We start from the raw sequence: 14,417 nt of genomic DNA, 5'->3' as shown, positions 1-14,417 counted from the left end.
GAGTACACAAGGTTGTGAAAAATTACCATTTATAGCTATTAATGAATGTCAGTGCAGAATTATCATGCACATCAGGATAACTGACAGCAACCTAGAGGAAGCGAGTTTCAAACCTACAACAGTACCCTGCTACATGTCTTACGCTATAGCAGAGTGAGTTCCTGTAAGTCAGGCTGCTGTGAGCTGTGAATACACAGGTAACTCGTAATATAATATCCCAGGTAATTATTCATACTCACAGAATGCTGAATACTGAATGCATGACATATGCATGGCAGGTGCAAATTACTAGCCTTTCTGTATAACACAAAGAATAATGTGGTCACCGATGTGTGCAGTGGACTGTATAACAAAATAATTTAATGGTGTATGTGCAGAAATAAGTCGGTATGTGCATGTACAAAAATATCATGCACTCCACATTCAGCTATGAGAAGTACAAAAACTATAACAGGTGTATGCACAGATAATTAAATAAATCCATTTGCAGCCACACATAGATACATTTATACATATGATTTTCCGCATACGTGTATATATATATATATATATATATGTGTGTGTGTGTGTGTGTGTGTGTGTGTGTGTGTGTGTGTGTGTGTGAGTGTGTGTGTGTGTGTATATATATATATATATATATATATATATATATATATATATATATATATATATATATATATATATATGTATGTATATATATATATATATATATATATATATATATATATATATATATATATATAAACACTAACCATCCAACCCTATTTGGAGGCTTTGCATAAGAGACTAGTGAGACTTATGGGTCTGTAGTTTCCAAGGTTTGTAGATGGGCTATTTTTGTGCAGTGGGATGACTGTTGCTATTTTCCATTCTTGAGGCATGAAGACTATTTGGAGGCTACAGTTAAATAACAATTCCCAGGGGTCTGATAGGTCATGCTTCATGCTATTTAGAAGGCATCCTGCCATATTGTCTGGGCCTATTGATGCAGTGTTCTTTGCCTTTGAGAGAGCATTAAGGACCTGCTCCCTAGTGATAGCAGGGAGAGTTATATTTGATGGTATTGCCTGAGGGAAAGTTGAGGGCAAGACAGGAGTAAAGCTGTTGCTGAATTTGTTGGACAGTAGGTTTCCTATATATTCTGGCTGAGTATAGGTAGCTTCATTAACAATTAGTTCTGCAAACAATTGTGCATTACCTTTGAGGACATAGCTAAAGAATGCCTTGTGGTTGCCCTTAACCTTGGAAGTCAAGTTTTCTTGACTTTGTTAGACTTTATTTGCCTCTGAGTTATTTGTTTAGTTTGATGAGAGTGCTTTTATCCTGCTGGGCGCTGCACCTCCTAATTTTTGCCATGATTTCTTCCTTCTGTTACACAGTCAATTGATTTTGTGATTACACCAGGGTGGCTTGTTATTTTTAGTTAGTTCTGTATTACTTCCTGGTGAGTACAGCTGCCTCTATGCAGCTATTAACATGCTTGTACAGAGTTTCTGTGAACAGTTCTGCATAGGCAGAAGTGTTATCAGGGTTTATGGTGGCTTGAAATTTTGCCAGGTTCTCACTTAATAGCAGGAGGTTAGCCTTAGAATAGTTCCTCAATATTCCAGGTTTGGCTGGGGGTACAGATTTTATTTTGCTTCAAGGGAGACCATTTTGTGGTCTGACCTTACCAGGGAAGGCATTAGAGTAGGGGGTATGCAGCAGTCTCCCGTATTAGTGAGGACCAGATCCAGTATGGTTACACCTCTGGTTGGCGTATTGACTGTCTGGTTCAGGGTGTTTGTGTTTACAAAATCCAGGAATCTCTGTGCATGTACATTTGGTGTCATAGTATTCCCAGTTAATAGTAGGATGACTTTGAGTGGATTAAGTACCCCTGTTTTGCTTTTTATTGCTTATTTGTGTTAACCACACTATTTCTAGCATTTTTATTAACTTTGCAACTTATTTAAACTGTTTTTTGAATTCTGTTATTGTTTGCACTTTAACTGATCATTTTAAGTGTTGTCCAATTCTTTAACTGTTGTGGGCTACACACTCAAGTGCGATAGCTGTTTTCCGGCCTTGAAAGTGTTTGTATTACTGTATCTGTTTTAATTAAAAAAAAAAATCATGTCTCTGTACTCATTTCCCACCTTTCTATAACTAGTAGAGTCCGGTTTTCAGATTTTGCTGAATTAAGGGCTGTTTTGTAGCTTCTGTGTTTCTCTGAACTTACTAAAATAGAAGGAAGATTCTCTGTTCATCTGTGAGAGTGGTGAGCTTTGAGCAGCCTATCTGTCGCTGGAGGAGTGGTTTCAGCTCAGAAGTTTTAGTTTTATTGGCCATTTTGGGCTATTTCTATCCCTTTCATCTTTCTGTTTAAAAACCCATGTTTGCGCGGGTTTTGCACGTGGATTACCTCAGCAAGATCCTGCCTAGGTGTCCTGCAGAGTCCTACAGCAGCAGAGAGAGAAAAGAGAGACTTTGAATGGATTAAGTACCTCTGTTTTGCTTTGTATTGCTTATTTTCACTAACCACACTATTTCTAGCATTTTGTATTAACTTTTCAACTTATTTGAACTGTTTTTTGAATTCTGTTACTGTTTGCACTTTAACTGATAATTTTTAAGTGTTTTTCAATTGTTTAAGTGTTGTGTGCTACACACTCAGGTGCGGTAACCTTTTTTCTGCCTTGAAAGTGTTTGTATTACTGTATCTGTTTTAATTTTCACAAAAAAAAAAACAAAAAGAAAAACAAAACAAAAGAATCCTATCTCTGTACTCATTTCCCACTTTTCTATAACTAGTAGAGTTGAATTTTCAGATTTGGCTGAATTCTAGGATATTTTGTAGTTTTGGTGTTGCCCACACCTTATTAAGATAGAAGGAAGCTTATCTGTTCATCAGTGAGAGTGTTGAGCTTTGAGCAGCCTATCTGTTGCTGGAGGAGTGGCTTCAGCTCAGACCTTGTAGTTTTATTGGCCATTTTGGCTATTTATATCCCTTTCATCTTTCTGTTTAAAAATCCATGTTTGCGCAGGTTTTGTGCTTGTATTACCTCGGCAAGATACTCTCTGGATGTCCTGCAGAGTCCTACAGCAGCAGCAGAGAGGGAAAAGAGAGACTTTGAGTGGATTAAATACCTCTGTTTTGCTTTTTATTGCTTATTTACGCTAATCACACTATTTCTAGCATTTTTTATTAACTTTGCAACTTATTTGAACTGTTTTTTGAATTCTGTTATTGTTTGCACTTTAACTGACTGTTTTTAAGTATTTTTCAATTGTTTAACTCTTGTGGGCTAAACACTCACGTGCAATAACCGTTTTTCTGCCTTGAAAGTGTTTGTATTACTGTATCTGTTTTAATTTTTACAAAAAAAAACAAAACAAAATAAAACAATCCTATTTCTGTACTCATTTCCCACCTTTCGATAACTAGTAGAGTCCGGTTTTCACATTTGGCTGAATTCTGGGCTGTTTTGTATTTTCTGTGTTGCCCAGACCTTACTAAGATTGAAGGAAGCTTCTCTGTTCATCAGTGAGAGTGGTGAGCTTTGAAGGAGTGGTTTCAGCTCAGAACTTGTAGTTTTATTGGCCATTTTGGGCTATTTCTATCCCTTTCATCTTTCTGTTTAAAACCCTGTGTTTACGTGGGTTTGTGCATCGTGCAGCATTGTTTAATTAGGGTTAAAGTATTACTGGTGCCAAGAAGTCTGCTCTTCAAATTTTCCCTTAGAACTAGCCATTTCCGTTTTTAAGCACTAAAACCTTTTCCTTGAAGTGCAGCACTTGGTTAGAAACCGTTGTAAGCATTAGATAGACCATAAACTGCTACAGCACTCAACTCTCCTTACCAAGTAAGAAAAAAAAAAACAGTTAGCACTTAAATAGTTAGTGCCTATCCAGGCATGTCCAAGGGTCAACTCCCGGTGTTTTCTCCTGTCAACCTGGTGAATCTGGGAATCCTGGGGCAATGTAGCAATTGCCTCATGTACACAGACAACCTTCTCCTCCTACCACCTAACACTACAACCTGTGAGAGATGCACTTATATAGCCAAACTGGAAGCCAAGCTCTCTCCAACCAAGACTGGACTAGTCAGTCCAGAGGAGAAGGTAAACACTTACATCACACCACACACAGCACATAATCCTTGAAAACCTACACACACACATAGTAACATGAAACACACACCTACATTCACATAGGTTCTTAAAATAAATCTGCACAAACAACAGAGACCTCCGAAGCTGAAATGCAAACAGCCAACACTACCCAACACAACCCAAGTGACACATAACTCACAAAGCCAGTGTGCCACTCAACCTCAGCCCCTAAGGCAAAACAACGTATCCAGCACACTTGTCATAGCTGACTCTATAGTCAGGCACACTGATGTCCTACTCACTGTGCTAAACAAAGAGAAAATTGCAGTTAGGTGCCTGCAGGGTGCCAGGATCAGCCACATAATGCATGCACTCAGGATGTCCCACTCACTGTGCTAAACAAAGAGAAGATTGCAGTTAGGTGCCTGCATGGTGCCAGGATCAGCCACATAATGCATGCACTCAGGTCACTCCACAAGAATTACAAATATGACTCTGTCATTGTTCATGTTGGAGTGAATGACCTGAGACGTACCTCCCTGGACTAGATGAAGAGATATGGAGGAGATCTCGGATCTTGCAGCTCATGCAGGTATGACCCTAGCCCTGAGTTACATTCTGCTATCACCCAGAATGATACCTCAGTACAAGGGCAAAATGATTGACTTCAACAATTGGCTAAACTTCTGGTGTCATTCTAAGGGGATCCAGTATCTGTCAGCCTGAGATGACATGATCGGCAGGCCACAGTGCTTTGCAGAGATGGCCTGCACCTGTTGCCCCTGGGTTTACGGATATTGGCTAAGGCTCTTGCCACCTCTATAGTGCCTTTTTTAGGCAAGGTTCAAATGACAAAATTACCACCATAACAGGTACAAGCAAGCAAAATCTTAGGGTAATGCTACTCGATGCTAGAAGTCTAAATCTCAAAATGCACTCACTCAAGGCACTCCTTAAAATGGAGAACATCGACATCTGTACAGTGACAGAGACCTGGTTCAAGGCTCCAGAGAGCACCCCTGCAATACCAGGCTGCAATTCATACCACAACTTTTGGCCATCTAACCTGGACTGAAACACATTCACCAAGGATATCCACACCTCCAGGCTAACTGCCCAACATAATGCATCCGAAATTCTCCAGGTGCAACTAACACTGGGCAAGACTGCAATCCAAATTGTAACTTACTACATATCCCCCACCATGCCCCAAGACTCCCACTCCACTTTTCTTAACATACTGGAAAATATTAAGGTACAAACCAACACCCTCATAATGGGTGACTTCAACTACCCCGCCATTAACTGTAAAAAGTACTCATGTACCAACACATTTGCACAGCATTTTTTGGAATTCATAAATTTCAATGCCTTGGATCAACTGATCCAGACCCCCACCAGGGGCAGCAATATCCTAAACCTGGTCATTACTAACATGGGTGACTGGTCCTCCACACCAGAGGTCAGCCCCTCGTTGGTCATATCTGACCATAAGCTAATCACCCTAAACATCCACATCCCACCCCCACCCCTTATTAAGGAAACCACCATAAAACACTTCTCCAAAGCCAACTTCATGCTTCTTAAGACAGAAGTAGCTAACTTCACCATGCCCATGCAGATAGAAAGTAGCAGTGCAACTGCTGAATCCTATATCAATGCACTGTATGAACACATACACGAGTGCATGGACCATGCCATCCCAAATGGAACCAAGATGCTATCCTCCAAAAAAAAAGAAGCCAATCTGGTGGTCCCCAGCCATTAACAAACTCTACAACAGAAGGAATAAACTGCTGAAAAAAAGAGTAAAATCCCAAGATTGGAAAAACTCCCTTGTTAGCCTCAGTAAAAAGCTGAGATCCCTCATAACATCCTCCAAAGCTAGTTATGAGAACAAAATCACCACCGATTCTAAAGACAACAACAAGGCATTCTATAGCTATTTCAAGAATCTCAATGGCAACACTCAGATCTGCTCAGAGTTACAGCACTATGGCACTAAATATACAGAACCAGCTGATATTGCCAACATCCTGGCAGATAGGTTCAGTGCAAATTTCACCCCCCCTCATCCCCTAAAGGGCTCATCTCTATACCGGATGAATGCCACGTCTCTGTAATCACAGCCACGCAGGTAAAAAAAGCACTCACCAAAGCCAAGAATACAGCATTCATGGGACATGATAACATCCCAGGCTGTTTTCTGCACGAACTACAAAATGAACTGGCACCCCACCTAAGTACCATATTCAATCATAGCCTCACTACAGGGTTTGTGCCTACTGAATAGTACACAGCTACAGTGATTCCCCTCCACAAGAGGGGATCCACCAGAGACCCCAGAAACTACCGACCCATCAGTCTGACGAGTCTGATCTTCAAGGCCATGGAACCGTCATGGAACTTATAAACAAAGACATAGGTAACCTGCAAACTCTGGACCCCACCCAGTTTGGGTTTGTGAATGGTAGATCATGTCTCCAATACTTGATTGACTTCTTTGAAGCAGTCACCAAAGCCGTTGACGAGGGTAAGGTGGTTCACACAGCCTACCTAGAACTCAACAAGGCCTTCAACACCATCCCCCACTCTGGTATCTTTGATAAACTCATGAAACTGGGCATAAAGAACTATGTCATGCGATGGGTGACCAACTGATAGAACCCACACAGTGAAAGTAGCCAATTCCAAATCCGTCTCCAGACCAGTGACAAGTGGAGTATGACTGGGTTCAGTCCTGGGTCCCCTCCTGTTCGGCATCTACTTCTCTGAAGTCCAGTCCAACACAGAGGGCTTATGGCTAACAAAAGTTCGCAGACAACTGCAAACTGGGAGCCATTATTGAATCCCTAAGGATATGGGCATTCTACAAAAGGGTCTCACTGACACAGATGCTTGGTGTCAAACCCATGGCTTCAAACTCAATGCCAAAAAATGCATAGTCATCCCCTTTAGGAAAAACCCTGTGCCAATGAACTACCGCATAGGCGGTAGTCCACTCAACACCGAAAGTATGACAAGAGACCTAGGGACCCAGGCAGACAGTAGTCTCTCCTTTGATAACCACATGACCACAGTAGTCAGGAAATTCTTCTATGTGGCACACCTCATCACAAAAAGTTTCTCATCCAGAATAAAAGAGGCAATTGCCCTCCCCAACTCATCCCTCATTAGACCTATTATAGAGTACAACGCCCCATTTGGGATGTACCTCACAAGACATTTGCAGCAACTGGAAAGACCGCAGAAATACCTCACAAAGAGGATCATCGACCTCAAAGAGATACCCTTTGCAGACCATCTTAAGAAACCCCAGCTCTACTGTGTCGCATATCGCCTACTCAGAGGTGATCTCTGCCTAACATACAAAGCCATGTCAAACCCAGAGCGGTTGGACATGCTACACTTAGAAAAATCCCTATCCCTTCGGAGCACATGCTCCAGGGACCTAAACCTTGCCACCACAATAAACAGAACTTGCAGGAGGGATAAGTTCTTGTCCCAGTGACTTTCCATACTCTGGAACAAGATGACTATTCTTGTCAAACAGAGCATCTCATTGGCCTTTTTTAAGAAAAATCTGGACAACTGGATGGGAAATAAGAAATTTACCCCGGGGATAATTTATGTGGCCCTGCTTGACAGGGGTACAGGAAAATACATTTTTTTGGGTGGCTGAAGTCAGGGAATCTTTATGGTTAGGCTTATATAGGCCCTGGGGCTGATAGCCTAGTACCACCTATGAATCTATGAACCTATGAATTAAAGTCACCCATGAATATGGTATTGGGTTGGATGGTGAGTGCTTCCAATAAGTTTCAATACATGTTAAACATTTCCTGGTTCATAGAGAGGGCCCTATATCTTGCATGGAAGTGGTAAGGGAGTTTGTCTGTGGTGATTTGAACGTGGAAATGCTCAAGTGCATTGTTTTGTTTGACCAACCTTGATGTAAATTGAGATACTGCCACCTTTAGTCCCTATCTGTGTATTAGCTGATCTAAATGTGTGGAAGGTATTATAACTTTGCAGTGTTGGTGTGCTTTCCATGGCTTTAAACCATGTATCAGTGACTACACAGATGTTAGCATTCTCTAGGGTGAAGAGACCTTCTAGGGAGTGGAGTTTTTTGTTTAGATTTTATTTTGGTTTGATTTGCTACGTCAGAAGTGCTTTTAGTTTGGCATTGCCTAAAAAAGGCACTGTGGGGGAGGACAATGTTTTAACTAATATTCAAAAGCCTAGAGGGGGAGAGGTGCAGACTATCCCTGGCAAAATAGCATGGTCTGCTGACCATGTCCTTCCAAGCTGAGAAATATTGCTTTGCCCTAGAATGACTCCAGAAAGTAAGCCAATTATTGAAGTCAGTCATCTTTTATTCATATTGTGACATCATTCTTGAGGAAGATGAAATACTGCTCAATGCTAGGCTTATACCAGCCTGAGACACATATTCCCAGAACTCCATGAGACAGGATGTCTCTTCATATAGTCTAGAGGGGTATGTCTCAGATCATTTACACCCACGTGGAAATGACTGAGTCATAATGTGTCAGATCCTGGCCCCCTGATAGACAACTGACCATGACTTTCTCCTTACTCAGCTACACACACACACATACACACACATATTCAGTATCTGAACTTGTACAGTGTCTCTTATAGATATGTAAGGGGAGATCTTATTCAGATATATAGGGCATTTAGAGACAACTACCTCTGGGAATGTTTGTGGTTATCAGAAAAGTATTAGAGAATCATCAGACAACCTATGCAGAAGATTCTATAGAAATGAGAAGTCTATTAATTGGTTCTCTGACAGAGTAGCTGATTCATGGAACAGACTACCAAATTACATTAAAGTAAGTACTAGTTTAGATATTTTTAAAACAGCCTGGATGCTTATTATGGAAATAAGTGTTATAGTATATTGGCAAGCTAGAAGTGCTCGAAATATTTGTATGTGTACATTATATATATATATATATATATATATATATATATATATATATATACACACACACACACACACACACACACACACACACACACACACACACACACACACACGTAGGTTTTTTTCTAATTCGTGTGAAATCACATTAACAAGGACACTTTCTGAAACTAATACAGTAAACTTTGCATTGTTTGAACGACTTTACGCAATAAAAGATTGCTTTGCTCATGTGATATAAATCAAGTAGAAGAAACTCCATCCTTGTGAATCTGACTTGAATAACTGTGGACACCTCTCCACATCATTATAGATTTTGGATTTCGTCTTAACAGTAATATAAGGCAATAACATACTTTACATAGAGTATGTCCTAATGGCAGATGCCAGATGAAGGAATGGCAAAATAAGGTTCTGGTATACCGAACAGATATGATTACTTAGCTACACTCCTACTATGTCATAAAAAGATTATTTAAATCCTGTGTGCTTCATGAAAAGTTTATCTATACTTGTTGCATATCATCAACTCTATTAACATTTCCCTACAACTACAAGGTTTGCACCACTTGCTATGGACTAAAGCAAGAATTCATAAACTACTCAAGGAAAACATTAATGCACATAAAATCATATAACATCCTAGCCTACCAAAACATCTCCCTAAATCCAAATATATACTTACTTATTTTGCACAAAAGTAAAATAACATAAATCATAGATCAAATCTTGCATTCACTTACGTGAAAATGTATCTCCACACAATATAAAGAAAAGATACACTTACACAATCCAAAAAAACAGCACTGCTTAGCTAAATCAAGCCTCTATTCATTGGTTCATTTAGAAACTACGTAAAAATCTACTGCCAATCATTAGAGGACCGGAGTTCTGCTGTGGCGACCCCTAACCGGGAAAAGCCAAAAGATACAACAACATTTAGAAACTTCAGATGTTGCATCCTCTGTCTTTAAATGATATAGGTAATGGCATGGCACTGTGATTGACAGAGAGCCATATTCCTTACACACACATATGCACACCTACCCATTGTAAAAGGTCTAGGTCATGTGACAACATTGTAATGCACAGTACTGATCCTTGCTATGAATGATTGTAGTACATTAACCTCCTGACCATGTCACACAGACTAGCTTTTGATTACAATGTAGCTTTGTACTGAGGCCTGCATGACAAGTGGAAGATTTGGCATACAATATAATGCCACATTATGATAACATGTTCCAAAGAGCCATACACATTCCATTTTACAGTACTGAAGCATCTGTGTCACAGCATAGCAGACAGTCCTATAGACAGGTTAATTCATAGCAGTAACTTTCATCTTCTCACCTCAGCCAAGCTAGGTCAGCACAAAAATACTGTGTAACAAAGTAACCACTTTACATTTCTCTAAGGAAAATGATGATGATTGATCAACAAACCATGGGCAAAGTAAACAACTGCTACAGCTACAACATTGCTCCATTTGTAAAATAACAGGCATCTAGTTTTTCTAAGAAATGGTCCATGTTAAGGTATGTGGTACTTCTGAATACCCTGGTTCACTTAAGCCAGCTGCACAAAATTGCTTAACACCACAACAATTTCCTTACATTGTATTTGTGTTATGATACTATCGTATGCCGAAACAATAGCCTCACAACACTTTTTTTTTTACAAGTTACTGTTAAACACATCAAAGACCTAAACAACGTTCTCATTTTCTGGTTCTACTTATTTTAATTACCTAAACTTAATGTTAAAACATTTCTGTCAGTACATGTATGAAAAGCCAGAAAATAGTTGCCAACAGTAACCATGAACCTACCAAAACTATAACCAGAAATATCCAATGCATCCAGGCAAAAAAAAAAACCACCAAGATCTTGTTATGACATCCAACCCCACTGTCCTAATAAGATTTGGTATTTCCCTTTGATTAAACTTGGTGTGTCTATAGTTTATTGACTCAAGAGATAAAAGAGGATGGTAAGCGTTTTCATATCAGGTATTACAAGAAAGTGCAACTTCAGGGAAATTCCCATAGTGGCAATGCCTTCCATTAATCAGTTTAGTTTCTGGATTTGCCCATGTTTTATTGAGTGATAGATGACTTTTAATATGTCTAGAGTTAGCATGGTAAGCACAGACAGATACCACTGCGCCATCTTTGAAACGTCATTGGTTGTACAGGAAAGTATTGCAATGCAGTCCATCTTTGTTAATGATTCAAAAACAACATGGGAACATTACCTGAAATAACCTTTGATGGTAATCAGTACTGTAAGGGAATGCTAGAATGTATCATCCCTTATTTACTACCACACATATATTTTATACTGCTAACATTAGTTAACCTGTGATATAATTTCCTACAGAAACTACATGCCAGAAAATGGACTAAGACTAATTTCTGCTGGAGATGCTTTTAATCTATGGCTAATTTTCTTCTTAGTGTCTGAGAATGTCTATCAATAGCGGATACGTGAAATATCTTGATAGATATCCTCAGAAAAGACTTCAAGGTCACTTATCAAATGACAGCAAAATGTTATTTTGGATTTTTTTGGGTTTACCCATGTCAATTATTATTAGTGTGCTGCAACATCTTTGGATAAGACCTGTGGCAATGTCCTTCCTGGCTTTTATTTTATTTATTTATTTATTGACATTTGGTGACCAGGAAAGTCCAGCTGGGTCAAAAAACATTTTCAGCAGAGGCCCGGGGAGAAAAGCTCCAGTAATGTTTAATAATGACATTTAATATAGTAAAAATATTACATATATGCCTGGAAATCTTTATCTGATAATTAGATAGGCATCCTATATAAATCCTAAATATAAAACTATTCCCAAATTCAGATGAAGTCACGGTAGCACTATCCAAAGCTAAGAATCTAAACAGGAGTCTAAACAGAAGGGTGTCAGAACTTGAGGCCTTCCTGTAACTCAAACACATTCTTATCTGTGTAGTTACTGGGCTATAGTTTAATTGCAATGACAGCAGTCCTGTATTCCAGTGGTTAGCACCTATCATACCTTCAGACACATGAGTAACTTTGGTGGAAATATCTGTTTGTCAGAAACACTATCATCTCACCTAAACCTACCCACAACACTAACTTGGAGCTCCTAGAGATACAAATCACCCATTAACAAATCCAACTACCACTTGACTGCAAGATTTAAATCACTTTCTCCCTAAGATCCTGAAAATTACCTTAATACTATTGAAGGATTAAAAATAAAACCAAATGCCTTCTTGATAGGTGGCTTCAATTACCTAAGCAATGATTGGTATATTTATACCTCTAACAATATATATGCTCAGTGTTTCCTAGATTTTGTTAATGTAAATGCACTGGAGTGAATTGCAACACTGCCCACTAGTGGCTATAATATCCTTGACTTAGTCTTTACCAGCCTAGACCCCATGCATTTTACAATCCCTTGTTAAATCTGACTAGTAATCAGTTGCTTTCTCTGTCAGGCTTAATGGTCCCACCCCCACCTTCAAATGAAACCATCTCTGGGGACTTCCCAGGGCAAAATTCCCAACAGTCACCCATAAATGCACCCAACTGAGAGGGCTACCACATTCACCTCCAGTTTTAACTAGCATCTAATTAGATGCACAGAAAAGGCTGTACCCACCCTAAATATAATAGAAAATTCAGGAATAAGCCTCTCTGGTAGAAATACTGCATTAATAAACTATATCACAAAAGAAGGCAAATAATTTTGTTCCCAAGAATATAGCCAAACATTAGCTGAAAAATTCCAGCTTTACCTTATATATTCACATTGCTGTGTTCACTACCTCAAATAAATAGTTTCCCTTATATTCACTTTGGGACAAGTCTTACAATCCCTGTCAAAGATAAAAATAAAGTGTTTCTATGGGAACAGATAACATACTTGGTTGCATTCTTATTAGTAACAAGTGTACATTATCCAAGTCTCTAAATAAAACTGTTTAACCTCAGCCTATGCAGTTTGTCCCTGATGCTAGGAGAACAGCTACTGTGACTTCCCTATACAAGGGTGGCCCCTTTGCTGATCCTTGTGGTTATATGCCAATCAGTCTTACTAATCCTATATGCAGAGTCATGTAATGTTATCAGCAAGTAACTTATCTGAAGTAGACACTACTCAGTTTGGTTTTGTAAAGGTCAAGTCTTGTCTCCTGAACCTAGTAATTTTCTTTTAAAAGGTTGCAGAGCTGTGGACAGTGGTCTGTTTGTGCATGTTGCTTGTCTTGTCCTGTGTCAAATCTTTTAACCCTACCCCCATCCTGGTATTATTGAAGAGTTAGACAAACTAAATGTAAACCTCTCTGTGGTCCACTGGATTGCAATCTAGCTATCCAGCAGATCCAAAGTAGTGAAAGTTGCTGTTACCCTCTCCGGATGCTGGTAAGATATCACCATAGGGATCAGTGCTGGGTACAGTCCTATCTGGTATTTGTTTTGCAGATATCCAGCAAATATCGTTGTGTGGTTGACAAAGTTTTTTGAAGACTTCAAGCTGGACTCTGGCTTATCCACTGATACTTAACTGATCAAAAAAGAGCTGCAATATACACATTCCTGGTATACTGAAAAAAAAAGAGGAGCATAGTAGATTTCAGAAAAATAGTTGTTCCCAGCTCATATAGTATAAGCGGTACTCATCTTCAAATAGGCACAGCCAAAATAGGCCTCTGTACTTATCTGGACAAGTTTCTCATTTGTTATCATGTTTCCACCATCATCAGGAAATCATTTTTTTTTCTGATACTTTTCAAGGAAATATCTACATGATGCACTGGGGTCATCTTACCACTGTATGGTTCCCTTATCAGTCCCCATCATTGAATACAATGCCTTGTTTGGTATGTACAAATCCAAACATATCAATCAAATGGAAAGAACCAAATGATTTGTAAACCAAAAAAGTAAAGAAGACCTTAAATTCCTTAACTATCCTGCTAGAACAACTCTTCTGATACTCAGCATATCAGTTGACCCAAGGAAACCTGTCACAATTTTTGAGCCACGAGAGATCCAATCTGAATTGTCCCCCTATTTCTTTACAATACCAGTATCTCTGCAAACACCAAAAATTGTAACATGAATTTACACTAAAAATAAACAAGACTTACTGGAGGGAGAAGTTTCTAACTCTATGTCTTCCCAGCCAGTGGAATAAGTTGTCACTTTAGGTCATGCAAAACAGTACTTTGTTTTTGCTGATTTGATGGGAGACGTTAACTTACACCTTGCTTGATGTGGCTGGTGGGCACTGTTAAGTACTTGTAAAAGGTGACAATAACTGTTATGTGTGTCTAATTAAGTTGTATATAACCAGGCCTCTTATGGTCC

The sequence above is a fragment of the Protopterus annectens genome, chromosome 2.part1, assembly GCF_019279795.1.
Source record: "Protopterus annectens isolate FY-2018-M chromosome 2.part1, PAN1.0, whole genome shotgun sequence".
NCBI lineage: Eukaryota > Metazoa > Chordata > Ceratodontiformes > Protopteridae > Protopterus > Protopterus annectens.
This window is presented reverse-complemented; position numbering follows the sequence as displayed.